Source organism: Protopterus annectens, chromosome 1.part0, assembly GCF_019279795.1.
Source record: "Protopterus annectens isolate FY-2018-M chromosome 1.part0, PAN1.0, whole genome shotgun sequence".
Taxonomy (NCBI): domain Eukaryota; kingdom Metazoa; phylum Chordata; order Ceratodontiformes; family Protopteridae; genus Protopterus; species Protopterus annectens.
In genome coordinates this window covers 776,547,960-776,573,173 of record NC_056725.1, presented here as the reverse complement: position 1 = coordinate 776,573,173, position 25,214 = coordinate 776,547,960, and the positions used below count along the sequence as shown (strand labels likewise).

General features: G+C 45.8%; 1 protein-coding gene across 1 annotated transcript in view; it reads right to left on the bottom strand.

Moving 5' to 3' along the window:
- The window catches only part of LOC122794480 (adenosine deaminase domain-containing protein 2-like), a 1,461,320-nt gene that overhangs the window by 349,457 nt on the left and 1,086,649 nt on the right, over window positions 1-25,214 (bottom strand). The gene's annotated exons all lie outside the window — the stretch shown is intronic.

Here is a 25,214-nt window from a genome sequence, read left to right as displayed (position 1 = left end):
TTCCAAGGGTAATAACACTAATCATTACAGCAACGATAAAACATTCATAAAAATTGCCTGTCTGAGCATCAATAGCATAAACCAAAAATGGTCAGCCCTGGAAGCCTGAATTTACGATGTATAACCACACATTATGGGAATAACAGTAACCTGGAAAAAAGAAAACCACTGTCCTGCCCAATACATTAATTCTAACTATATCGTACACCTAGACAACAGACAGAAACCCAGGCAAGGTGGCAGGGAAACCATCCTTATTAGCAAGGATCTATTAACTACCACCAAAAAGATAAGCCTTGCATCAGATCAGCAAACCAAAAGCATAACTGGATATTAATGCATCTTGCACATGACCCCCATCTTCAGTAAGCATATTAAAACAACTAATACAGGATGCATTTGTTAATGGGGTATGATACAACTCAATACTAAGAGGCAAGTGTAATGTATGCTATTGCTTCCACTCAACCTCTTAATAAAATGCTTCTGTTCCATAGTTTGGAACAGTCGGTCAAAGAACCTACGAGATTCAACCAACTGACAGGTAATACTCCATTGTTAACCTCATTAGAACCAACTTAAAAGTGAAATACAAAGAAGTCAGTATACTACCTAATACTGATCACTGCCCAATTATTTCTACTTGGCCTTTTAAAGCAAGTAAACAAATCATCTTGTACCGTCTCCTAACCATCATTCTCAGAAACTAAACAACTACAAATTGAGAATACAGCTTTTACCCACTTCTTGGAAACTTTGAGTCAAATTGAAGTCTCCTTCTTCCTAACTGTAAAAAAGAGGTTAAGTGGTAGAAACATCCTTGGCTGGATGGTAGAGAGACAGACTCTGGCACTTTTGGGGAAAGAGCGCTTGGATCCGAGAGTGGAGCTGACTGGGGGGACAGCACACTCCTCATGACCTTGAAGGCACCACGATTCCATTCCAAGGGAGCCCCCGGCTCCGAAGAACCAGAAGACCATCCCTGAAGCAAGGCCATAGGCTCAGAGGCCGATGTAGGTGCAGAGCTGACCCATGCAGATGCCCCGAGACAACTGTCTGACCCGACTCTCCTCTCCGAACCTGACGGGGGAGCGTCGGCCCCTAGACACCTTGCCCGATGATGACACCCAGGAAGTCTGAGCAGAAATCGGTACTGAAGATCCTGCAGCAGGTCTCTGTCCCGAAGTTTCCACTACTATAAAATCCAAGCCCTCTGGCTCCGAAGATGCAACTTCGGTTGGAGGAGGAATTGTCACAGGGGTGGTGATGGTTGCTGGAGTTGACTCCATTCTGGGAGGACTCGACAGGATCTTGGCCAGTGCCGGTGTCCGTAGCAGTCTCTTAACAACCTGCTCCATGTCGTTGGCTGCCAGGCTCCTGGAAGACCGAGAGGATGGAGCCGAGGATCTGGTTGACAGCAAAATGGGTGAATGTAGTACAGACGAGACCGGTTCCAATATGTGTGATCAGCTCCGACTATGACTCTCTATCGGTTCTGAAAGGATCAGTGGAGCTGAAGAGACAGATGTCTTGGGCTGGAAAGCCTTCGGGTCCGTGTTAGATTATTTTGCTTGCTTCTTCGCTGGTTCAGATGCTGGCGCAGAGGAAGAAGCTCTTTTTAATGATTTGTCTGACGTTGGTGATTTAGAGGAAGAACTCTGTTTTCCTTCAACAGCCTCAGCAAAAGGAACTCTGAGCAGACCCCTCACAATATATTTTTTCATTCTTTCCTACAACACTCTAGAACTAAACCCAAGACAAATAGCAGAGGATTCCTGTAGGTGGACAGCACCCAAGCAGTAAACGCAGCTGGTGTGTCCTTACTTTAAAGACGTTTTTTGTGTACATTGGTCACACTTCTTGAAGCCAGAAGGCTTCGGTTCTTTACCATCCTTAGACATGACTAACTGCCAATATTCAAAACTACAAAAAGACAACTTTTGCTAATGGTTTTGACTATAACAAAATCAACTACACTAAAGCACAAAACAAGCTTTTTTTTTAAAACTAACTAGTAACTGAAGGAGACACACACCACAACAGAAGAAAGGGGAAACCAGAGGAGAAGTCTCTAACTTAAACGACAATCTCCTCTGGTAAGAGGAGAAGTCTCTAACTTAAATGACAACTCCCAGCAAGTAGAATAGACGGGAAGGTAAAGGGAAGCCCTCTAACTGAAACGGGCTGATTCAAGGAGTCCTCTAACTTAAACGAACTCTGTGTCCACTAACTTAAACGAACTCTGTGTCAAAGTCAGAGAAAGAAATTTACACAGTAAAATTCACACAAACCTTGAGAAGAGAGGGAGTTTGAACACGAGATAGGGTAGCGGAAAGGCCTAACTAGAAATGATGGCCAGAAATACACAAAGCACAGGAAAAACAAGCAAAATTGACAACAATAAGCTAAAGTAATACTAAATATTCTCAACAGTAGCAAAAGGGAACGAATCACTTTTAAAACAAAGAAACTTTTTTACTTAGCCTGGAGCCTAGTAGGAAACACCCGATCTAGTTTAGCGGAAACAAGATCTGGGTGTTCTTGCCTAAGCATGATCGGATAGGGTATAGCCTTGAGCCAGTGAAAGCTCTCGAGCTTTTGTAAAGGCTGAGTTGGAACCGATGCTAGGTTCTGAACCCAACCAGCAAAGAATGAAGGTGAGACAGGACAACATAACATCAACTACTTAAATCCAAGGATTCCGCCTGGAATGACTAGAAATGACAACCCTCAAATAGCCAGCTACATGAAAGATACAAGTACCTCAAGAAAAGGGCAAGAACTGCTACAAACCTCGCAAAGGCCTCTTTTTTTATAGCCAGCTACACTATACTAGCCTCCAGCTCTAAATATTTCTGGAAAGAGGTAAAATCTTTAACAGGCAGCCTCACTGGTGGCGTACAATCAGCCAAAAATAAAAAGGAAGCTTTAACTTTATTAATGACTACAGAAACTTCGTAATATGCACTGTCAAATACCCAACCAAAGACTATATGAATATAGCACAACACTCTCAAATTCAATCATTCCAACTATGCACCTTAGCAGCTTACAGCCCAAAATTTTACTTTAGGCAACTCACTTAAGAAGTCAAAATAGCTCTTCTCAACATATAAGAGAAAGCCATCCCCGTGCTTGCAAAACTACATCCCTTCATAGCAATACATCTCATTCCTATATGCAACCTCTCCTTAACTACCTTTGTTTTCCCAAAGCATTAAACACCCGCACATCATTTCCCATTCCTTCCAAAAAAAAAAGTAAACTTTAAGGAATAAGATGGTAACAGACCTATAGCAATCATGTGCTTGTTTGTTTGTTTCTTTCGGCTTTTTAGGGGTCGCCACAGTGGAACTCCGGTCCGCTAATAATTGGCAGTAGATTTTGACGTGCTGGCTTGCCGGACCTAATGCACAACCTTCAACGATGGACTATATAACAAAAATCTCTGAAAAAAAACGTGTATACCAACAACTCTGGGATCACATAAACAAATATAGCTTCCTTATTATAAACAACATGGTTTCAGAAATTCTTTCACTGCCATGAAGCATTACACACAGCCACTGATACTATTTATAATAATATGAATGATTCAAAACTAACAGGGAGCCTTGTTCATAAATATGACAAGAGCATTAGGAACAATAAGTCATAACTTTTAGTTATGTACTTACCATAACTTCGGATGTATGGGATCCATCTCGCCTACATTCACAACAGATGGGTTCGGAGCTGATCCATCGGCTCCGACTCGGCAACTAATACACTAGCACGAAGTCTCTCATTGGCTGGGCTACTCCCTATCCCAGGATGCACTACACCTGCTTCCCCAGATCTTGTTTGTTCGCTTTCATACATTCATGCAAACACAGAAAAATTAGTAGTCACTATAACCAACTAAAGTTCTTCAAGAAAGATCTCCAAGAAAAAAGAGACTACAGCTCCTCTAAATCCGAATGGAAGGGGGAAGGAGGGTGGGTACTTATGAATGTAGGCGAGATGGATCCCATACATCCGAAGTTATGGTAAGTACATAACTAAAAGATGTAATGGGATCCTATCTCGCCTACATTCACAACAGATGGGACAGCGTCCCTAGCACCTACATCCCGGGTGGCTCATTGGAACACACTCCTGAAAACTGTGGAACCAAAGGAAGCTCTGCCTCGAGAAACCACATCCAATTTGTAATGAGAAATGAAAGTGTGCGGAGAAGTCCAGGTTGCCGCAGCACAAATATCATCTATTGATAACTTGGAGTGAAAAGCTACGGAAGTAGCCATTGCCCTGGTAGAATGAGCCTTGACTGGAAAGGGAAGGTCTTTGTTAGCCTGTGAATAAATAAAAATGATACAATCTTTAATCCATCTGGATATGGAGGTTTTTGTTACTGGTTGACCCAATTTGTTCACTGCAAAGGAAACAAACAATTGATTTGATTTCCGCGTTTGAGCGGTTCTATTCAAATAAAAACGCAGCTGTCTATGTACGTCCAATTGATGCAAAGTATACTCTGCGTTATTAGAGAATTCTGGGAAAAAGACAGGGAGTTCTATAGTTTGTTGCATACAGAAAGAGGAGGCCACTTTTGGTATAAATGCAGGGTTTAATTTCAATGAAACTCTATGCTTGTGAAAAATCAAATAGGGAGGATCAGAACAAAGAGCTTGAAGTTCTGAAACTCGCCTAGCAGATGTTATGGCTACTAAAAAGGCCGTTTTCCAAGACAGAAATTTTAAATCACAAGTAGCAGCTGGTTCGAAAGGACGGGCAGTTAGGGCAGCAAGAACCATATTCAAATCCCAAGGGGACAGGATGAGATAAAGGAGGCCTAAGGAGCCAAGCCCCTTTAAGGAAAGCCTTACAAAGTTTGTGAGACATCAATGAAGGTTCAAATGAAGCATGAAAATTAGAGATCGCCGCTAACTGAACCTTAATGGTAGAAACTGAAGAGCCCGACTGAAAAAGGGAGGCCAGAAAATTCAGAACCTCCGATACTGGTGCAGTGAGGGGATCTATACCCTGTTCTTGAGCCCAGAAGGCAAACCTTTTCCATTTACTGGAATAAAGTTTGATGGTGGAAGGTTTATGAGAAGAAGACAGTATGTGGACCACGTCCGGCGAAAGAGCATTGTCTCGGACTAAGGATGGAAGTGGAGTAACCATGCTGCCAACTTCAGGGACCTGAGAGACGGATGAAGCCGTCCTGACTGATGAGTCAACAGGTCTGGCACCGGATCCAGAAACCATGGACCTTCTATCGCATGCCTCTGTAGGAAAGGAAACCAAACTTGACGAGGCCAGTGCGGGGCAATCAAAATCATCTCGCTCTCCATGTAAATGGCCTTCTGTATCACCCTCGGTGGGAGGGGGAACGGAGGGAAGGCGTAGAGAAGACCGGGGGGCCAAATGTGAGTCAGAGCGTCCTGTGGGAGAGTGTGATGGAGAGCTTGGAGTACCAATAGTACCGCTCTCATCTCCAGGACATTGATATGCAAATGTGTTTCCTGGATCTGCCATGTGCCTTGGACCGACCTGTCCAGGTAATGACCCCCCCACCCTACCTGGGAGGCGTCCGTAGTCACAGTGGCAATGGGACGTTGAGGTATGAAGGGTCGCCCCTGGTCGAGATTTGATTGGAGAAGCCACCAATGCAGATCTCGACGGCAACTTTCCGTGATTATGATTAAGTGGTTCAAGGGAAGTTCCTGATAAGACCATTGAACCGACAGTAGCCATTGTAAAATTCGCATGTGAAGTCTGGCCAAGGGAACTAAAAGTATGGTCGACGCCATCGAGCCCAACAGTTGTAGGATCCGATGGGCCGGGGCTCTTTGTAGGGGAGACAGGATTTGACTTGATCTTGTAAGACCTGAATTCTTGCTGCCGGTAAATAGGCGCATTCTTTTTGTGTCTAAGTCTGCGCCTATGAAAGTAATACGCTGAGATGGCTGTAGTACAGATTTTTGCAAATTGAACATGATCCCCAAGAAACGGCCCAAGGTGAACGTGGCTCTGAGCGCTTGGAGTAGTAGATGCTCGGAGGTGGCAGTAAGGAGCCAGTCGTCTAGATAAGGAAACACCTGGAATCCCAGACTTCTCAGGTGAGCAGTTACCACTGCCAGACACTTGGTGAACACCCTGGGGGCTGTGGTGAGACCAAAGGGCAGTGCTCGGAATTGGAAATGACTGACTCCGAGGCGGAAGCGTAAATGTCTCCTGGACTCTTGAGCTATGGGAATGTGATAGTAAGCGTCCTGGAGATCTATGGAGCACATCCATGCATCTTCTTCCAGCAAAGGAAGAATAGATTGAAAAGTGACCATTCGGAATTTGGACTTCTTTACGAAACGATTCAATGAACTGAGGTCCAAAATGGGCCTGAAGTCCCCTGTCTTTTTTGGTACCAAAAATAATTTTGAGTAAGTTCCTGATCCGATCTGGTCGATGGGGACAGGCTGGATGGCTCTTTTCTAGCAGCTTTGAAACCTCTAATGCTGCCTGATCCCGCTGACTGGGTGGTACGTCCGGGATTTCCCTTAAAGAAAGGGGGGGTTTGTTGAAGGGGATGATATATCCTCCGGTAATAATGCGAAGCACCCACTGATCGCTTGTTATGGTTTCCCAAGCTTGTGGGTGCGCCGCAAAGCGACCCGACTGGCTCGGAGTTGCACAGTCGGGCAACAACTCAGGAACGCTGGTTGTATGAAGAACCACGAAAGGAATCGCGGTCTCCAGAGTTACGGGGGCCTCTGCCACCTCTGGGGCAGCGTCTTCCAAAATTCCCCGCCTCTGGAGGGAATCACTGGGTGGAGTACGGAAAGACTTTTGAGATTTTCTAAACCACATTTTCCCTCCTCTCCCAGCCTTGGGGTAAGGCCTGGAAGGAGCGGAAAATCGGGCCCCAACGGCAGTCAAAGTCTTGCCCTCCTGCTCGCACCGAGTTAGTGTGTCCTTCACCTTGGGTCCAAACAAAGATGACCCATCAAAGGCGTCGGCGAAGGAAGACTTGAAGGCCTCCGTGAACGAACACAAGCGTAACCAGGCTTGTCTCCTGAGGGCAACGCCTGTTCCCGCTGCTCTACTCGCCCCTTCGGCCGCATATGAAATGAGCCTCATGGACGAGTTAACAATAGAAAAGAGGGTAGTCATCTGTGCGCCAACAGTCAGGGCCAGCGCCTCAGGTAGGTTACCAACAAGAGAGTCATTTAGCTCTTTGAGAAGATCCCTTTGGAGCCTCGTAAAATGACATAAGTAGTTCAGCGACCGTAAGGTAAAGGCCGCTGAGGACAGGGTACGCTTCCCGTACCTATCCATACTCCTAGAATCCTTATTAGGAGGATGAATAGACGTCGAAGCCTCTGCCACGTCCTGCTGTGTGGCAGAAGCCACCACCAAAGCATCTACAGGCACACCCTTTGTGAGAAATTCCTTCTGGGGGGGGGCTGACAAAAATTTATTGGGCCTCGCAGGCACCGGTTCCACAGAATCAGGGTGTTCCCACACCCTTCGAGAAACCAAATCAAGGAGTTCATCGAAGGGCGGAGACACCCAGGAGGCGGAAGGCTGGGCCCCAAAGGCCTTGAGGAAGACTGACTCCTCAGCTGAAGGGGTTTTGGCTTGCCAGTCACCTCTCTGTCTCAGAATCTCCAAGATATCTGAGAAGGAGATATCATCCGAAGATGATTTGGGGGACCCTTCTGCGTCATCGAGGTCAGTAGTCGATGTAATAGACTCATCTTGGGAGTCTACGTGCTTCCTCTTACACAATTTCTTCCGTGGGGGTTCGTCTGAAGCAGTTTCGGACGGACCACCCGGAAGAAGGAACCGGATGGGGGTATCCTCAGGCCCTGGGGCCCCGCTGCCGGGGGGCTGCAACACAACAGAGGCACCAGTCTCCAAATCTAGGGACGGTGAGGTAGAATCTTGCTGAACCGGCAAAGGCATGGCCAGCGCGCTCCTCATGGCCTCAAAGGCCGGACCTCCAGAATCCAAGGAGGTCACTGGTCTAGAGGCCACGATGGCACTAGAATTCCAGCAGCCGATGCTCCGAGAGGAAGACTAGGCACCAAGCACCCAATCCCAAAGTATTCCCTCGGGCCCGGCTGAAGAGGTCGCAGTACCAAACCCTGAACCCGAGGACAGGGTAGGAATCACAGTCGGAACCGAGAGACCTCGAAGGGTTCTCTGCTCCGACCGTATGGCTCGCTTTGCTCCACCACCACCGACTCCAACGGCTCCGAGGAGGTTGGAGGAGGAATCGAATGTGTTGGAGGGATCGGCTCGAAGCTAACTGTGCTGGAGCCGAGACCAATTTAGTAAACACTGGAGATTGGAATAGCCTCTGTAAAACCCTATCCAGGTCCGAATCTGAAAGTCTCGATGATTTAGAGGAGGTAGACAATCGAGAAGACTTTCCTCTCGGCTCCGAGAGAAGGGGACCGGCTCCGAAATGGCTCCAATGCTATCGGCGCCGACTCCACCACAGCATGGACCACCATCGGCACCGAAGGAGCCTTCTCCGGAGCCGAGGGGGAAGAGTCTGAGCTGCACACTTCCACCGGCTCCGAAGCCATTGGAACCGATGGAGGTGATTCACCTCTCGATACTCCAACCTGCGGCTCCGACAGCAATGGAGCCGAGGTAGGAGGTATCGAGGCAGACCCTTCGACCCTCGGCCCCGAAGTCAGTGGAGCCGAGGAAGAAGAGGTCAATTTTGTCTTTTTAGAAGTCGGCTCCGACGGACTTGTCGGAGCCGACGATCTTTTCTTTTTGGAAGCAACAGGTAGATCTAAGGCTTCCTCAAAGGAAGGCTTGATATGCCCTTTCAATATTAATTTGTTTTTGCGTTCTTGAAGAACTCTAGATGAGAACGCATGACAGACGCTACAAGTCTCTTGCAGATGTTTCGGCCCCAAACAATAAACACATATTGAATGACTGTCTGTAATGGACATTTTATATTTGCACCGAGTGCATTTTTTAAAACCTGACTTTTGTTCCTTAGACATGATATAGGCCACAACAAGTACAACTCTAAGGAAATACTACTCTATCACCACAAGTATAGCACTACACACAAATTGCGCCAACTGAAAAGCGCGAGACACACTGACGCGAGTACTGGTGACAGTTTACCTCACAACAATTGAAACAATTAAACGGCCCAAAGCCCTCTAATTTAAACGGGCTTTGCCCGAAAAACAACTAACCAAAGTAAATAAAAACCAATTAGCACTCAAAGGTAGGGCAAAGGCCCTCTAACTTAAACGGGCCTTGCCCGACTGAACAAATTAAATTTCTGGAAACAAGCACTCAACAATCAGAAATAACAAGAAATAGCAAGAAATAGCTGTTAAAACAGCTGTTTGGTTAATATGGACAAAAAATTCCCTAGGTCAAGGACCAATAAGGTAAAAATAACCACTTAGCTCCAGCCAAGTCGAGACCACGTCCAGCTTGTTAAGCGGCAAACGAGATCTGGGGAAGCAGGTGTAGTGCATCCTGGGATAGGGAGTAGCCCAGCCAATGAGAGACTTCGTGCTAGTGTATTAGTTGCTGAGTCGGAGCCGATGGATCGGCTCCGAACCCATCTGTTGTGAATGTAGGCGAGATAGGATCCTATTACATCCTGCTCCTTTACAAATGTAGTAAATCGGCCAAAATACAGTTAGATGACTTTAAAGTCAGCTTCAAAACAGAACATTCTAAAGTACACCTAGGAACCTGTCTTTCATCTGAAGCCACAATTAACATAGAAATTCTACATGGATCCAGTTTTGGACCACCATTATTATCCCTATTAATTAATGATATATATGGTACACTGTTTCAAGGCCTAAATTACGCTTAGAAACTATGTCAGTAAAACACTGAAATACGGAAATACATCTGATGACCTTCCCCAACTCAACTAATGTCTTTAGAAAACACAAGTGGAAAAAAACTAAGGGTAATGCTGCTCAATGCCAGAAGTCTAAACCTCAAGATGCACGCCCTCGAAGCCCTCCTCAGTATGGAGAACATCGATGTCTGTGCAGTGACTGAAACCTGGTTCAAGGCTCCTGAGAGCACCCCAGCACTATCAGGTTTTACCTCATATCATGCTTTCCGGCCCCAAAACTTGGACCGAACCACAAAAGGAGGGGGAGTATCCATTTTCATCAAAGATACCCACACCTCCAGGTTAGTGGCAACGCATAAGCATCGGAGACTATCCAGGTGCAACTAACCATAGGCAAAACTGCCTTACAGTTTGTAGCATGCTACAGACCACCCTCTCAAACTCAGGAACCCCACACAGCCTTCCTGAAGACACTGGAGAGTATGAATGTCTCTCCAAATACCATCATTTTGGGAGACTTCAACTACCCAAACATAGACTGGGAACATTACTCAAGCCCCAACACCCTAGCCCAAAGGTTCCTAGAATTCATAAACTCAAATGCAATGGAACAACTAGTCACCATTCCCACAAGAGGAGACAATATACTAGACCTGATCATCACAAACATGGGGACAAAATGCTCCACACCGGAAGTATATCCCTCTTTGGTAAGATCAGACCATAAATTAATCTCACTGGAAATCCACATCTCGCCCCCACCCCCTGCACAAAAGACCAGAGTGAAGAACTTCTCAAAAGCCAACTTCACACTTCTTAAAACTGAGGTGGTATCCTTCAAGGCCCCTGGGCCAGTGGAAACCACAACCCACACTGCTGAATCCTTTGCAAATGCCTTCTATGGGCACCTTCAAGAATGCATGGATAATGCAATCCCAAATAAAACCAAGACCCATTCCCCCAAAGGCAGGCGCCCGGTCTGGTGGACCCCAGCCATAAACAAACTTTACAACAGGAGGAGGAAGCTACTACATGACAGAGCAAAATCCCTAAAAGGGAAGGCATCTCTGATCAGTACTAGCAAAAAACTACGATCACTCATAAAATCATCCAAGGCCAACTTTGAGAGAAAAATCGCAAAGACACAAAAAGACAATCACAAGGCCTTCTTTAGCTATGTTAGAAACCTGGGTGGAAACTCCCAGATATGCTCAGAGTTAGTCCAAAATGACACAAAATACAATGAACCCACTGACATTGCCAACATTCTGGCAGACAGGTTCAGTGCAAATTTCTCCTCCCCCTCCTCCCCAAAAGGATAAAAAACTATCCCAGCAGAGTGTAGCCTCCCTAACATCTCAGATGCCCAGGTGAGAGCCGCCCTCTCTAAAGCTAAAAACACAGCATCAATGGGAACGGATGGCGTCCCGGGCTGTGTGCTACATGAACTCCAAGAAGAACTAAACCCACACATAAGGCTGCTGTTTAATCTTAGCCTTACTACAGGATACGTACCCAAAGAGTGGCGTACGGCAACAGTGGTCCCACTTCACAAAGGCGGTGCTTCTACGGACCCTGGAAATTACCGCCCCATAAGCTTGACGAGCCTGGTCTGCAAAGCTATGGAGAGGATCATTATGGAACTCATAAACAAAGACATTTGGGACCTACAGACATTGGATCCTACCCAATTTGGCTTTGTCAAGGGCAGATCCTGCCTTTTGAACTTGGTCGACTTTTTTGAAACAGTCACTAAGGCCTTTGATGAGGGTAAGGCAGTTCACACAGCCTACCTTGACCTTGCAAAAGCCTTTGACACAATACCCCACTCGGGCGTCATAGACAAACTCACCAGCTTAAATGTAAACCCATATGTCACAAGATGGGTTGCAAACTGGCTCAAGGACAGAACCCATAGGGTCAGAGTTGCTGGAGCTATGTCAGACTCTAAGCCAGTCACAAGCGGTGTCCCACAGGGCTCAGTCCTGGGACCCCTCTTGTTCGGCATTTATTTTTCCGAGGTATAGGCAAACATAGGAGGATTGTGGCTGACAAAGTTCGCAGATGACTGCAAACTGGGCACCATAATTGATACTCCAGCGGACACAAAGAACTTCTCAAAAGTCGACTTCACACTTCTAAAGACTAGTGTGGTCTCCTTTCAGGCCCCCGAGCCGGCGGAAAACAATACTCAAGCCGCTGAATCACTTACAAACGCCTTCTACCAGCACCTGCAGGACTGCATGGATAAGGCAATCCCAAGCAAAACAAAGACTCTTTGTACCAAAGGCAAGCGTCCAGTCTGGTGGACCCCAGCCATAAACAAACTCTACAACAAAAGGAGGAAGCTACTACAAGATAGAGCAAAATCCTTAAAAGGTAAGACACCCTTGATCACTATAAGTAAAAAACTAAGAGCTCTCATAAAATCATCCAAAGCAAATTTCGAGAGAAAAATAGCTAAAGACTCAAAAGACAATCATAAGGCCTTCTTTAGCTATGTTAGAAACCTAGGAGGAAACTCCCAGATATGCTCAGAACTAGTTCAAAATGATGTGAAGATTACTGATCCTACAGACATTGCCAACATACTGGCTGACAGGTTCAGTGCAAACTTCTCCCCTCCCCCAAAAGGAGAGATATCTATACCAAATGAGTGCAGCCCCCAAACATCTCCAGCGCCCAAGTGAGAACTGCTCTCTCCAAAGCAAAAACACAGCATCCATGGGACCCGATGGTGTCCCCGGCTGTGTGCTCCACGAACTCAATGAGGAATTAAACCCACAGCTAGGACAGCTGTTTAATCAAAGTCTTACCTCTGGATACGCACTCCAGGAGTGGCGCACTGCAACTGTGGTCCCACTTCACAAAGGCGGTGCCTCCACAGACCCTGGAAATTACCGCCCATTAGCTTGACAAGCCTTATCTGCAAAGCCATGGAGAGGATCATAATGGACCTCATAAATAAAGACATAGGAATTTGCAGACTTTGGATCCAACCCAGTTTGGCTTTGTCAAAGGCAGATCATGCCTTTTAAACTTGGTTGACTTTTTCAAACAGTCACCAAAGCCATTGATGAGGAAAGGCAGTCCATACAGCCTACCTCGATCTGGCTAAGGCCTTCGATACAATACCCCACTCGGGTATCATTGAAAAACTCATCAGCTTAAATGTTAACCCATACATCACAAGATGGGTTGCAAACTGGCTGAGTGACAGAACCCACAGGGTCAGAGTTGCTGGCGCCATGTCAGACTCAAAGCCTGTCACAAGTGGTGTCCCACAGGGCTCAGTCCTGGGCCCACTCTTGTTTGGCATCTACTTTTCCGAAGTACAAGTAAACACAGGAGGGTTATGGCTGACAAAGTTTGCAGATGACTGCAAACTGGGCGCCATAGTAGAAAACACATCTGACACAGATATCCTTCAGAAGGGTCTCACAGAAACGGATAACTGGTGCCAGAGCCACGCCTAAAGTTAAATGCCAAAAATGCATAGTCATACCCTACGGAAACAACAAGGTTACCCCTAGCTACCAAATAGGTGGCAATCCACTGAGCACAGAAGAAGTTATCAGGGACCTGGGGACCCAGGTTGATAGTAGTCTGTCATTCGACACCCATGTAGCTAAAGTAGTTAGGAAGTCCTTCTACATTGCCCACCTTATCATGAAGGGATTCTCATCTAGATCAAGGGAGGTCATAGTCTCCTTTACTCATCACTCATCAGACCAATGATTGAGTACAATGCCCCATTCGGAATGTATCTGACCCGACACTTGCAGCAGCTGGAGAGGCCACAAAAGTTCCTCACCAAAAGGATAAAGGGTCTCAAAATCTGTCCTATGCTGCCCGACTGAAAGAACTCCAGCTCTATTCAGTCGCCACGCTTGCTCAGAGGTGACCTTTGCCTAACATACAAGGCCATGTCAAACCCAGATTTGATGAATATGCTTCACCTCAAAAATCTAGATCCATCAGAGCCACAAGGGCGGAGACTTAAACCTCGACACGGCTATTAATAGGACGTGCTGGAGAGATAGATTCATCACCCAAAGACTCCCTATGCTGTGGAACAAAATCCCGGTACATGTGAGGCAGAGCACCTCGCTGGCCTTGTTCAAGAGAAATCTTGACCAATGGATGGGAGATCGCAGATATACCCCAGGAATTACCTCAGTGTCACTGCTCGACAGAGGCACAGCAAAATAATGGGTATAGTTCCCCATACTAAAGGGGTGGCGTAAGCCACAAAACAATGGGCTAGGCTTATAAATGCCCTCGGGCAGATAGCCTAGTATGAACCTATGAACCTATGAACAAACATCCTTCAGAGAGGCCTCATAGAAACGGATAATTGGTGCAAGAGCCATGGCCTTAAGCTGAATGCCAAAAAATGTATAGTCATACCCTTTGGGAAAAACAAGGTACCGACAAATTACCACATAGGTGGTAATCCATTAAGTACGGAAGACGTAATCAGGGACCTAGGGACCCAGGTTGACAGTAACCTCTCATTTGACACTCACATTGCCAAAGTGGTTAGGAAGACCTTCTATATTGCCCACCTTATCATGAAGGGTTTCACATCTAGATCAACAGAGGTCATTGTGCCCCTGTACTCATCTCTTATCAGGCCAATGATTGAGTACAATGCCCCATTTGGGATGTATCTCACCCGACACCTGCAGCAGTTGGAAAGACCCCAAAAGTTCCTCACCAAGAGGATAAAGGGTCTTAAACATATGTCATATGCTGCCTGACTGAAAAAACTCCAGCTCTATTCAGTCGCATACCGCCTACTCAGAGGTGATCTGTGCCTGACGTACAAGGCCATGTCCAATCCGGAATTAATGGACATGCTCCACCTCAGAAAATCCAAATCCATCAGAGCCACGAGAACAAGAGACTTAAACCTCAACACAGAAATAAATAGGACGTGCTGGAGGGACAGATTCATAACCCAGAGGCTCCCTACACTCTGGAACAGAATCCCAGTCCATGTTAGGCAGAGCCCCTCACTGACTCTATTCAAGAGAAATCTCGACGAGTGGATGGGAGATCGTAGGTTTACCCCGGGGGTCATCTCTGTGTCACTACTAGACAGAGGCACAGTAAACTAAACCCTAAAAGGGCGTAGTATTCTCATCCTAAGGGGTGGTGAAAGCCACACACACTCTGGCTAGGCTTATAAATGCCCTAGGGCAGACAGCCTAGTACGAACCTATGAACATCTTATGGGTCTATATCACGCAGTTGAAATTCTGTAAGTTCAAACACGATATGTTTGAACCTAAATGTTCGAACTTACAGAATTCCGAATAAGAAGTTATGTACCTACCATAACGTTCCATGTTAGTTGTCTTCTTCTCGCCTTCTTTCTTGCTGGATGGGTTCGGAGCCGATCCTCGGCTCCGACTCGGCCAATACTAAAGCTCGAGAGCTAATTCCACCGGCTCGAGGCTCCCCTATATCCCACAATGCTAGGCGGTAACTACTCAGATCTCGTTTGATAGCTATACCAAGCAATCCTAGTCTCCATAGAATGGAGTAGGGAAACCCACCTCAAACAATCTGCGTAAAGGAAAGGCAGACCTCAGTAAAGATAGAAGAGGTGGGAGAATGTGTGGGAGTAACAACTTTCGGAAGAAAAAAACACAAAAGAATTCCGGTCGGTCTGTCCAGGCTTGGGGGAAGGAGGGAGGGACGCAAGAAAGAAGGCGAGAAGAAGACAACTAACATGGAACGTTATGGTAGGTACATAACTTCTTAATGTTAAGTTGTCAATCTCGCCTTCATTCTTGCTGGATGGAACCGCGTCCCTAGCACCTTATCCCGGGTGGCCTATCGAAACAGACTCTTGAGAACAGTGGAACCAAAATTGGCACGGCTTCTGGAAACCATGTCCAATTTGTAATGTGAAATGAATGTATGAGGAGAAGCCCAGGTGGCTGCTGCACAAATTGAATCTATTGGCAACCTGTCCTGAAAGGCTACGGATGTAGCTAATGCCCTAGTTGAATGAGCTCTAGGTCTTGAGGGTAGTTTTTGATGTCTGATCTCATAGATGAAGGTAATTGTAGACGTGAGCCATCTAGAAAGGGATACTTTAGTGACTGGAAGGCCCAATCTACCTTCTGCATATGACAGAAACAATTGATCAGATTTCCTGAATTGCTTAGTCCTGTCTAAGTAATATCTCAGTTGGCGATGAACATCCAAAAAATGCAGCTTTTGTTCTGACCTATTTGAATAGTGAGGGAAAAAAACGGGGAGATCAATAACTTAGTTTAGGTTAATTTGAGAAGAAATTTTAGGTAAAAAGGATGGATTAGTACGGAGGGATACCCTGTCTTTGTGAAAAACTAAGTAAGGAGGACGACTGCAAAGAGCATGGAGTTCAGATACTCTTTTCGCTGAAGTTATAGCTACCAGAAAAAGTGTCTTCCAAGAAAGCAACTTCAGAGAACATGAAGCCGCCGGTTCGAAGGGGGAAGAATTAAAGATGCCAGAACCAAGTTCAAATCCCATTGAGGCGGGGGGTCTTTGATTGGAGGTTTGAGAAGAAATACACCCCTTAAGAAGGCTTTACAGAGTTTGTGAGCCATGATGCTGGATTCTGAGACACCAACATGAAAATTTGATATGGCAGCCAATTGAACTCTAATGGTTGATGCAGAAGATCCTAAATGAAAGAGTTCTGCTAGAAAGTCTAAAATAGACTGGATAGGTGCAGTAAAGGGATCTATGTTTTTCGATGATGCCCAAAGGGAAAAACGTTTCCATTTGATAGTATAAATCTTCCGGGTAGAAGATTTATGAGAGGCTATCAAAATATCTCGGACCGATCGAGATATTGAGGGAAGCCTGGCTAAGGTTGGAATCGGAGAAACCACGCTGTGAGGTTTAGGGAAGACAGAGATTGGTGCAGCTGACCCGATTGATGGGTAATCAGATCTGGTACTGGGTCCAGATGCCAAGGCTGCTCCAAAAGGTAACGATGAAGAAAGGGAAACCATATCTGTCGAGACCAGTAAGGGGCAATGAGGATCATTGTCACTCTCAAGGCGATGGCTTTCTGAATTAGTTGAGGTATCAGTGGAAAGGGGGGAAAGGCATACAGAAGTCCCCGGGGCCAAGCGTGGACTAGAGCGTCTCTGGTGGGATGGCCTGGTAACGGGAAGAGAGTGAAGTCGTGACACTTGCTGTTTTGGGGGGTAGCAAAAAGATCGCAGCAAGGTTGGCCCCATCTTAGGAATACTTCTTCTAGAACTGACTTCTTTAGACACCACTCGTGTGGCATGAGAATTGCTCTGCTCAATTTGTCTGCAATAACGTTGGATTTCCCGGGAATATGCGTTGCTATCAGAAAACGCTGAGAAAAGATCGCCCATTGCCAAAGTCTGAGTGCTTCTCGACATAAAGGGTATGATCTGGTTCCGCCTTGTTTGTTGATGTACCACACTACGGACATGTTGTCCGTTTGAATTGCAATAGTCCCCTTGGGAAGAGAGTCGTGAAGGGCTTGCAATGCTAAAAGCACTGCTCTCATCTCTAAGACATTTATGTGCAAGTGGCACTCGAAAGGTTGCCACGTGCCCTGGACTGTCCTGCCCTGATAATGCCCCCCCCACCCGATCAGGGAGGCATCTGTTGTCAGCGTGGCAACTGGGGGGGGGGGGTGAAGGGTCTTCCTCGGAGAAGTTGAGGTGATGTGATCCACCAAGACAGTTGATTCTTGCATGCTTGAGTTATCAATATGGTATGGGACATCGGGAGTTGTTGAAAGGACCATTGAGTAAAAAGCATACACTGGAGGATCCTCATGTGAAAGCGAGCTAAGGGGAGAAGGGGAATAGCTGCTGCCATGAGTCCTAGTACCTTCAACACCAGTCTGGCTTTGACTTTGACACATTGTAAGAGAAGGGACACTTGGTTCCGAATGTCTAACACCCTCTGCTCTGTGAGTCTGGCTGAAAGGGTCTGTGTATCTAAGGTGGCCTATAAAATAATAGACTGACAAGGCGACAAGGCAGATTTTTCGAAATTTATTGAAATGCCTAGAGCTTGACAAGATTGAATGGTGAAGTCCCTGGATAGGAGAAGCTGATGTCTGGTGGTGGCAGTAAGGAGCCAATCGTCCAGATATGGAAACACCTGGAATCCTTGACGTCTCAAGTGAGCCGTGACCACTGCCATGCATTTGGTGAACACCCGGGGGGCTGTAGTGAGACCAAAGGGCAGGGCCCTGAATTGGTAGTGACTGGCTCCCAGCCTGAAGCGGAGATATCTCCTGGAGCGTCTGTTCATTTTGATGTGGTAGTACGTGTCCTGAAGATCTATCAAGCACATCCAATTGTCCTGACCCAAGAAGGGTAGAATGGACTGTAGCGTGACCATCCGGAATTTTGTTTTCTTGACAAACTTGTTTAAGTAGCTGAGATCCAGTATGGGTCTCCAGTCCACTGTTTTTTTTGGTACCAAAAAGAATGTGGAGTAGATTCCGGATCCTTGCTGGTCTGCCGGGACTGATTGGATGACTCTTTTTGATAGCAGCTTCGAAATTTCTAATGCTGCTTGTTCCCTTAGACCGGGTGGAATGTCTGGAAGGGATCTTTTTGGTTGGGTTGGAATGTGAATGAAGGGAATTTTGTAACCCTCGGATATGATCGACTGTACCCATTTGTCTTGAGTAAGGGAAAGCCAGGCTTTTGGGTACAGTGATAACCTTCCCCGACTGCCTCCGACGGGGGACAGCCGGGCAGCCCCTCAGGGGTGCTGAAAGGGTTTGTCAGAGAACATTTCTCTGCTACCCTGGTTTTGCGGACCTCCTCTGCCTCTAGGGCGGCATCTATTATTATTCCCCTCTGCCTCTAGAGGGAATCGGCCTTGTGCGTCAGATGAGACTCCCTGGGATTGTTTGCGGAACCACATCTTTCCTCCCCTTTGACCTTTGGGATAGGGTCTAGAAGGGGTAGAAAAGTGGACTCCTACAGCAGAGAGAGTCTTACCTTCTACCTCGCACCTGGTCAATGTATCCTTCACCTGTGGACCAAACAATGATGATCCATCAAAGGGAGAGTTGGTGAAGGACGCCTTGAAAGGGTCCGCAAAGTTGCATAGCCGCATCCAGGCGTGCCTTCGTAAGGCAACACCTGTGCCTGCGGCTCTACTCGCCCCATCTGCTGCGTATGAGACCAGCCGCATGGAGGAGTTAACAATGGAATTTAGGGTTGCCAACTGTGAGTTCATTGTGTCTTTGAACCCCTCAGCTGTAGGATCCTTCATCAGTTCACCCATATCCTTGAGTAAATCTCTTTGGAGACGTGTGAAGTGGCATAAGTAGTTCAGCGACCGCATTGAAAAGGTTGCTGACGAGAACATCCGCTTGCCGTACCTGTCCATGGTCCTAGATTCCTTATTAGGAGGATGGACAGGAACCGAAGGATCAGCTAACTCCTTCTTTGTGGCTGCAGCCACCACCATGGCATCAACAGGGACACCTTTGGATAAAAACTCTTTGTCTTTGGGGGCAGTAATAAATTTGGATGGTCTCCTCGGGGTGGGTTCCACTGAGTCAGGAGCCATCCAAGCCTTCCTTGCTACCACTTCCATAAGGGGGTCAAAGGGAGGGGACACCCAGGAGGTAGAAGGGCGAGAACCAAACGCCTCAAGATACACTGACTCATCCTCCGAAGGATTAAGGGCTGACCAGTTCCCCCTCTGTTTGAGGATTTCAAGGATGTCAGCAAAGGAGACATCCTCAGAGGGGGATCGAGGGGACCCTTCGGATTCCTCTAAGTCAGTGTCAGAGGTGATAGACTCAGGGGAGTCAATGTGCTTCCTCTTGCACTGCCTCTTCCTTGGGGGATCTCCTGCAGGGTCAGGAGAGACCTCGGAAGAGGAGGAAATTCCCAATGGGGAATCTTGAGGAGTTGGCTCTCTGTGGTGTGGGACAAGGGGGTGAGTAGAGATCACCGCAGGCACTGTAGATGGAGGGGCTGAAGGAGCTGACTGTGGGGCAGAACCTGGTTCTAGCACGCTCCGCATGACCTCGAAGGCACCCCTGTCAGGCAAGGCCCGAGGCCCTCGTTCCGAAGAGACAAGGACCTCCCCTGGCACCGACAGAGACGGCTCCGAAGCCGATGTCGGAGCCGAACTCACCAGCGCCGAAGCTCCGAGAGGGAGAGCGGGGTCGGACAAGGGTCCGATGCCACTCGCCCCCTCGGAGCCGACGAGGGAAGCTCGGCGCCGAGATCCCTGCAAAGAGAAGATTGGGGCAGATGATGGAGCCGAAATGGAAGGTATCGGATCCGACGCACCGACAGTCATGGCTCCGACAAGCCTTGGCTCCGAACTCGAAGGAGTCGGAGGAGGAATGTAATGGGGAACGGGAATAGCCACTGACTGGTGAGTCGGGCTATGCAGCATTTGGGCCAGTGCCTCGGACTTAAGAAGTCTACTCACCACCCTCTGCAAATCATGGTCTGATAATCTGGAAGACCGAGAGGAATGAGATTTGTGACTTCGCGCCGAAAGGAGAGGAGATCCTGGCGCCGAGTGCACGGATCCGATAGAGGGGAACGTGGACCTCTTTCTCGAATGTGGCTCCGATAAGGGTATCGGAGCCGAGAAAGTCTTATCAGCCTCGGCTCCAGCCGGAGCCGAGGCAACAGTATGAGGCTTAGAAACATCGGCTCCGGCCGGAGCCGATGTTGAAGCCTGCTTAGACTTCTCAGCAGTCGACTCAAGAGCAGGAGCCGACTGCTTGGAAGTTTTTGAAGGCTTCCCCGACACAGACTGAGTCGGGGGGCTTTCAGGCTTTAATAAGTCCCGCAAGATAAGCTTGTTCTTGCGTTCCTGCAGGACTCTAGGGCTAAAACCATGACAAAAAGCACAAGAGTCCTGCAGGTGCAAAGGCCCCAGGCAATGCACACAAGAAGTGTGACCGTCTATCAAGAGACATTTTCTGACAGCACGAGTCACACTTCTTGAAGCCTGAGACCTTGTCCTTAGACATAGTCAAAGTAAGAGAGGCTGACACACACACACAATCCAGACACTCTCTACAGAAAAATTATTAAAATAAAATATTACTGTTAATACAGAAACACACACACACAAGCCCCTACAACTCTAATCTAATAAGGGACTAGGGTGAGGGAAGGGCCGAAGGCCTAGAACAAGGGTAAAAGAGGAAGGGTTCGACAGATAGGGGTCGATATAACTAAAAATTAGAATTAAACTATAAAATATGTATTAGAACTAAAAAGGGGGGTTATTAGCAGTACCTAAAGGTAAAATTTGACTAACCTGCCTGAGCCGGTAGAAAAGCACACCTCGTCAGCTATAGCGGCAAACGAGATCTGAGTAGCTACCGCCTAGCATTGTGGGATATAGGGGAGCCTCGAGCCGGTGGAATTAGCTCTCGAGCTTTAGTATTGGCCGAGTCGGAGCCGAGGATCGGCTCCGAACCCATCCAGCAAGAATGAAGGCGAGATTGACAACTTAACATTACGTGTTAAAAAAAAAAAAAAAAAAAAAAAAAAAAAAAAAAAAAAAAACACAGAAAAGAAAATAAAGAGTTGTAAGCAGGGGGGCAAGTTTTCCCTTTACTGCATTGTAGCATGGTCTCGGAGTTGGTATATTTAAAGAGCGGGGGGTGCAGGGGGACTTGCCCCCCTGCTTACAGCTGTCAGGACGTCATTCCTGTTTATTTTTTTGAGTTTGAAGTATGGCAACTTCGAACATATGGTCTTGACCATATCACATTCGAAGTTGTCATACTTCGACTACGTGATATAGACCCACATCTTACTACATGCAAAAACACCATGACTCTTCAACAGAAACTTCAATTCAGTTTTACAGATGTTTGCCACTGGAGGAATAAAAAAAGCTCCTAATCAATACTCTGAAGTCTAACAACATATCTGGCACCATGCAAAATTATTAAATCCCCAAATCTAATTACTGATGCAGACATCAACCCACTACCACTAGTAACACAGCAAAATTACCCATGGATCACCCTAGACCTCGCCCTTTCTTTGGCTAAGCATGCTGCTAATATTATTAGTAAAACACGCCACCAACTATGCTACACAGTTTCACACATCCTCACCCCTACAGCTCATAATGACTTAACTAAAAATTTGCTTATTCCTAAAATTGAATATGGGCCCCCTCTTGTAACCGGGTTTCTATCACTTCATCGAAGGCTTAATTCCGCAAATGCCTATTCATCAAATCCTACTCGTCAAACACCCTTTCATCGAAAGATTACATCATCGAAATATTTTCATAGGGAAGGGAGTTAATGGCCGTCATTACAAATTTGCCCTTTTCCCCAACGTACTGCGATCTCAGAGTTGGTATATATAATTAGAAGGGGGGCAGCCCACCTTGGTGAGTTTAAAATAATGTGTTGTCTGTTACAACTGCTCTGGTGGCCAAGTAGTTTTGTTCCATAGGAAAAAGTTTTGATGATGTAAATGTTCAATGAAAGGGTTCGATAAATAGCCATTTGCGGAATTAAGTTTTCGACAAAGTGATATCGACCCCTTGTAACCTCGTATTCCAGCTCAAACATGCAAAATACAACCTACTACAAACAAAATCTGCAGATTTGTCCGTGCAGAACCCTGAGCTCATCACTGCCAACTTCTACAGTGGTGTAACTGGGTACTTGTAAATGAAAGAATCATACATCTACTTAGCTGTCAAATCTACAAGCTGTTAAAAATGGGACACAGTCACCCTCCCCCGAAAACAAAACTACAGATCAGGTAGCCCAACTACACACTTAAGAGATAAAGAATACAGCACTACCCTCATCAGACCACATTTTAAAACCTCCACAGAAGAAAGAGCTTTATCTAGGCTAGGCTCAGTTTAACCATTTGGAATCGGCTACCTGCAGAAGTGAGGCAGCAAGAGACACTTCAATTATTTAGTGACAAAAAGAGTAACTGCCTAAGGACACCAAATGCTCTTGCTTTTATGATAATGGCTAGTCCTTCCAGCTTACTCTCTAGACACGTTTCATAAAAAGACATACTTTTTAACAAATGAGCACTGGCTGAATGCTTTCCTTATTTGTACATATTGTACACGTCACTTGCATTTATAATTGTAAATAACAAACATGTTGTTTCTACTTTGTTCATTGGAAATTACTAGGCTAATGGCTCAAGAGTCCTTATAAGCATAGCTACTTTTACCCAGATTTTACCCAATTTTCTATCCCTAAGGGAAAGATGACAAGGGCCAGCAAGTGAGGTTTTGATAAATTTTTACATACTGTACTATGCATAACTCTGGGTATCCTTTAGTCTGTGTATGATTTTCTTTTGTCTTGTACTATGGTGCCTGGGTCGTGACTAAAAAACATCTGTTAACCAGTCCACCTACCCTGTTATTAAAAAGAAATAAATACATACTCTTAAGAACAATGAGGTTATTAAGGTTATACGTTCTGCACACCAGTTTGTCAAAAACAGTTGTAATAATTTAGAAGGGGACATGGAATCTAACATAAGTAGTAACAAGACTATGACTCCCAAATAAAGACATACACATATTGCTGCAGTATATAGTGTACATTTTTTTGTATTCTACTTCGATCTCTCATCTCTTGCTGCTGATTTCTTTCCCTGCCTAATTATTCCATCACAGTTCTCTCCCCCTCTTGGATCCCTCTGCTATATCCAATAAAGGATAGATGGTCTAAGACGAACCCTGCTATGTCCTTGGCAGGTGGATCTCCCCCTCTGGGAAGAGATGACCCTGCAATCTAAATTCTCTAAGATATTCTGTTTCTCCCATAACAGAAGTAAAAGACAGGGTCAGGAATCACATATGAGGTTAAGGGCAGGGTTTTTAAGCCACAGGGAATGGGAAACCCTAGCCAGTTGGAGTCAGTATGATGACAAAGGTACTGCAGCCTACTACTTCAGCTTGCTTATACCCTCTGCTGCCAAAAACCGAGTACTTGCAACCAGGGAAATATGCCCCTTTCTCCAAAAAGGCATGCCCTATCTGGATGCACATCCCTAGGCACACTCCATGGGACATGCATCCCGACATACAGGCATTCCCACAGTGTCCCAGTTCCACCAGTGGCTAAGCTGCTAATCAAACTCTGGGTCACAATCTGGGCTCTATTCACTCTCCTCTACAGAGCTGGGGGGGGGGGGGACAGTACAAGTTTTTTTGACAAGTCGTTATATGCTTAACCTTTGTTCAGGCAGGGTATTGGGTACAACTAAACAGTTTACTTGTTCTTCCACTTCAATGTTTATCACACTCAGTGCAACAGTTACCATTCATTTTACATAAGTAAAAGTAGCCAAACTTATGAGTGTAACAGGTCAACCAAGTACAAGGACAAATGCAGAGCATTATACAGACACTGAACCAGTTGCAGTAATTTAAGAAGTTTGAGCTTCATGTCTTTGAAAAGGTTGCTTTGGGTAAAAGGAGAAGGGACTCCTCTTTACGTTAAAGGAGACATTATCTGGCAGGTAGGATTTAATGCTGTCATACCCCTTGGTCAGAAAGACTATTAAGATTTTAATTTTTTTTTTGGAAACACTATTCTATTCATTACTGATGGTTAATTTTATTATTTAATGATAATGCTTAACATCTTTTTATCTGCTTTTCAGTGCATTTTTAGATCATGTAATTCTTTATTGCTATTATTTAATTCACCTTTATTCCTTTTTGTCTGATGAAGCCCATCACACTTTTCTTGAATGAGTTTGCCTCCCAGTTAGGTATATGGCACATCAAATTTGCCCCCCCCCTTTTTTTTTTTAACCAAGATGCGACTCCTTATAGACTGTTTCCTTAAGTGGAATTTACAATATTACTAAGTAGCCCACTTTTCCATGCATTACATTTATTTAAACACTATGAACGGCACAGAAATATTCTTCACACTTCTCTGCATTCTCCATCTCTAAGGTAAGATTTTAAAACTATTATATCAGATTCATTTTTTTCTCAAAGCCTAGGGTCCTTTTTAGCTGTTCTATGAACATATAGTACTGCTGATGTGTCTGCAGCAGCTGCTACAATTTACTATTAAGAGGGCTTTTCAAAAACTTTCCAGTTGTTTTCACTCATGACTCACGATCAATACGTTCGTCTTTGCTTCAGTCTAGGTAACATGTCTGTTGCAGGCACTCTGTCATCAATAACTAGGCTGTAAGAAGGAAATTACAGCTAAAGAATTTGTACTGCAACAATGTAGATGTACACAATGGAAAAGATAACCCTGCTTGTTAATTTAGCCACTTATTCTGACATGGCAGTTCAAATAACATGGTTAAGCCTTATTGGCTAAATACTTGTCACTGTT